The sequence below is a fragment of the Bison bison genome, unplaced genomic scaffold, assembly GCF_000754665.1.
Source record: "Bison bison bison isolate TAMUID 2011002044 unplaced genomic scaffold, Bison_UMD1.0 scf7180017846157, whole genome shotgun sequence".
NCBI lineage: Eukaryota > Metazoa > Chordata > Mammalia > Artiodactyla > Bovidae > Bison > Bison bison.
Window position 1 is genome coordinate 10,176 of NW_011476730.1, and position 4,127 is coordinate 14,302.

The 4,127-nt window shown below is 40.3% G+C and overlaps 1 long non-coding RNA gene across 1 annotated transcript; it reads right to left on the minus strand.

Annotated features, from left to right (window-relative positions):
* Positions 1-2,443: 2,443 nt before the first annotated feature.
* LOC104987696 lies at positions 2,444-3,859 on the minus strand. The gene is made up of 2 exons (XR_825156.1): positions 3,662-3,859; positions 2,444-3,097 (listed from the first exon to the last, which is right to left on the minus strand). It is a non-coding gene; the product is annotated as an uncharacterized LOC104987696 (long non-coding RNA).
* Between the last annotated feature and the right edge of the window lie 268 nt (positions 3,860-4,127).

Sequence of the window (4,127 nt, forward strand, 5' to 3'; positions counted from 1 at the left end):
TCACAGAAAACTAGTCAATCTAATCACACTAGGACCACAGCCTTGTCTAACTCAGTGAAACTAAGTCATGCCTGTGGGACAACCCAAGACGGGCAGGTCATGGTGGAGAGATTTGACAAAATGTGGTCCACTGGAGAAGGGAATGGCAAACCACTTCAGTATTCTTGCCTTGAGAACCCCATGAACAGTATGAAAAAAAACACGAAACATTAGGAGTAAATTAAACAAAGTCCACCTCTTGTTGAACAAATGACCAAATCCATTAAGCTCACAATTTTCATCCAACCCTTTCCTTAAATGCCTTTAAAATGGATTATTTGTGTCATCTCCTTTATCAGGTATCTCAGGCAGTATTTTAGTCTCACCCAGCTCTGAACATTATGCTGTCTAATCTGTTTCCATCTCCAAAGGGCCTCCCACCACACTGGTGTAGTCACAGATTTATGATCTGTGCTGTCCTATTAATGCATTTTCTGGCCCTGTGGCTCAGATGATCAGGGGCATCGTGCATCGCTGGCATTTACTATGTTTGCTTTAAGCTCTCTGGGCTTTCTCACATATTTTTATTTTGCAACACAATTTTACAAGTTGAAAAATTGCAGCTCACATTCCAAAGCTATTAGTGTGACAAATATTCCTGTACAATGACCAGTGCACTCTAATAAGGCAAAAGGCCAGTTCCCCCACCTCCACCCTAAGGACCAGCTCCACCCCAGCCCAGACCCAGTCTCAGAGATCCAAGTGCAAGTCTCTTGGTGGTTATTGTGGAGAGTTGGAGAGAAAGCAGGGGGGATGGGTTTTGGAAGTAGAAAGCCAGATCTCCCATAGTTTTGTCCAGAATTCCCTATAATACTCCATCTAAATGGCAATTAGGAAGCCAGAGCCAGTAACCAAAATGTGGTTTGAGTTGATTTGGGGCAGATCCAGGAATCCAGTATAAGCCAAGAATTTTGCTCACAGTCATGTTTCTCTTTTGGGAAATAATCCCTTTAATGGGTCAAGGTCATTGTATTTTTCAAATTGTTTTCATTTGTGGAGTGAATTAACAACTCTCAGATACAGGTGGATGAGATTATCTACCTGTTTAGCCCGAGAGGAAACTGAGGTGCCATGAGGTTGCTTGGCCTCATAATGCCATTAATTGGCAGAGCCTATCCTTCAGTTCAGATCTTTTCTTCTCTGAGCTTCTACCTCTCTTTTTCTCCAGTGAAGATGAGCAAAGTGACTCCTTTAATTGTGCAGTGTCCCTGGACCATCTGCTGCCCCAGCTCTCAAGGGAATACTACTGCGGAGAGAGTTGTAGAACCTGGATGAAGGGACAAAGCAAGAAATTGAATCCTAATATAGTTAAGCAGCCACGTTACCTGTGAATCCTGTCAGAAGCCTGAGAATCAAATGGTACACCTAGAAGAAAGAAGGCCCATTGACATAAAGGTCATAAAATGTGGACAAGGGGAACAGTGACAGGAGAGGAGTGATTGGACCAAGACCAGTAAATGATGAGGCCATGGCTGGGAGAATTCAGGAACTGCTTAGAACCCTGAGAGAGGAAGGGCAGGCATTTGAACCAGGATCCAATAATTCTATCATTTGGCTCCAGGAGAAACAAAAGGATTTTTTGCTATACTTGTTTATTGTTCTCTATTTATTGTACTGCTCCACCCTGAGAAACTTGGCTTACACAAGTTTGATCAGGACACAATTTCCAATTGTAAGGAGGTCACAGGGTAGTGGGGAGATAACATGAACACAACTATTTATCAAAGTGTGCATAAATGTTGTAATTGTGTGTGTGTGTGTGTGCACGCATCTATCTACCTACCTATGCAAGAAGCTTGGGAGAACCTCAGTTTTTAAGTTATTTGGCTAAAAAGCTTAGTTCTGCTAAAGCTGCTAAATTCCCTCTGTTATACCAAATTTTTCAGTAAAGTCTGTGCCGTCAACAAGTTATTTGTGGGAGTATTTGGGTAAAAAAAGCAAAGGAAAAAGGCTTGTGCTTCCTTCCTGGGTAGCTGTGGGACAGAGAAGAATCATATGGCTATGAGAATTGAAATATGAATAAGACCGAGAGTTGAGTAAATGCGGAAGCGTGGAGCTGGAGGTGGCTGGAAGAAACATACACCCCCAGAGATGTCAGGGACATCAGTGGGCTCTCCTCCTTCAAGTCAAGTTCAACTAGAGGTCAAGTCAAGGTAATCTGAATCTCAAAGGAAAGGCTGAAGTTCAGCTGATTTTTGAGTCACATTTATTCAACCTCGTTTAAAATCTTAAACCTTCTGAGAGCTAGTCCTTTGGTTTCCCAAAACTGGAATCTAGTTTTAGTGTGTTCATGTCTCTCCCACATCTCCCACTACTGAATTCCTTTCTCTCTTTAAAATATTTTTTCTTTAGCATAAAATTTACAGCAGTAAATTTACAGCATATTAATTAACACACAAAATTCTCTGGCTTGAATAAATGTGTTTATTTTCTTTAAATACATTTAAATATAAAACAACAGACAGTAGTTTGGTAAACTCAAAACTACAAGCTGGACAGTAATCAGATAATCAGTGCTGATCATATACATCAAGATCTGCATAAGAAAGAATCTAAATAGTTCACAAGAGAGTTGCAATTAGCAAAGGACTCAAAGACTATGCAAATTGCCTCATCTGCTCTGAGTAATTAATCACATGGTACCTGTCACTCCATGATGATCAAAACTTTTTCACTCACGAAAAAAAGGGGGAGGGTAAGGGAGATTTCTTCCTCTCCATTCCCTGGTGTGCAGAGCATCTTCTGTTAGAAGACATTTGGCAGTGAGCCAGGGAATCCTCAGCTGTTGTTTAATGGAAGGTCGGTCGGGATTCACCATGGTACTATGTAAAACAGATTTTTTTTCCCTAACACCTGGAATAGTGACAGCAACTTGGCAAAGCAGCATGCTGTTTAAATGACATGGATGGGGAACTGGGGATCAAGGCTAACTCAAGGATTTTCTCGATCCTGGAGCCCATGGGTGGCCCTTTTCTCCTTTGGAAAGCGGCAATGCTTTGGACATGCCGGTTTTCCATTTGCACAGGTTCTGGGGCGAAAGGGGCATCTGTCCTCACAGCTGTTGCAAAAGAAGATAAACATGAGAATTCAGAATCAAGGACTAAATTCTAAGGAAAAACTCTGTTCTGCTTTGATTACATTTTCAGAGTAAATTTTCCAGATTCATATTTAGGATGTCAATATAAAATCCTGGCTGGTTATCCCACATGGTTATTAAAGCACAACTGCTAACTTGTAAGCATTCTATTCATCAGTAAATTTCTTGTTATATAAATCCAATGGCATCCCCTTCCTCAAAGGAAAAAATAAACATATGTCAATCTATATTAAGAGAGAGACTGAGCTAAAGAGTCAGCTGATCTGAAATAATTGTGTATATATCTTCAACTTTAGTTTTTGCTGAAGATCCATAAGCCAGCTACAGCAGACAGAATTTTCTTGATTTCACAATTAATCATCACTCTATATACTTACTCAGTTGCCAAATCTTTGTTTTATTATCAAAAAGGGGGCTTGGCAATGAAGAATAAAACTGGCTTAATAAGGAATTGCACCAAATCTAACTAGTATTTACTTTAAATGTCAATGGGTCAAATATAGGCAAAAGTGAAAAGCCACTCACCTGCAGGTGTCTGGGTGAAATATCTTGTGCTTCTGGCAGCAGCTCTCCAGACTCTCTCTGCACTCAATGCAGCTGCAGTTTTCTGGGTGCTGGATGAGGTCTCTGGGACATGGCGTTTTACAGACACACTCACAACGATCTTCATCAAACTTCATGTGCTGACCACAGAGAGCCAGTTCCTGCAGGTGAGTGTGATCTAAACCAAAACAGAAAAGTGGTCAAATAGCTGTAGCATGGAGAATGGGATCACCAAAGTTGGTTGTATTCATTACATCATTGTAAAGTAGCTTGGATTCACCCAGTCTCTGTTTTTGTAGATTTTTGTCCTTAATATCTTCACAGAATGAAGGAGACTGACCTCTGATTTCACAATACTAACACAGAATTCACATGTTCTCTTTAGTTTTTTATAAAAATGTTGTAAGCTGAATATCTTGGTAAGATTTTTTTTAAGATGTTTTAAGAT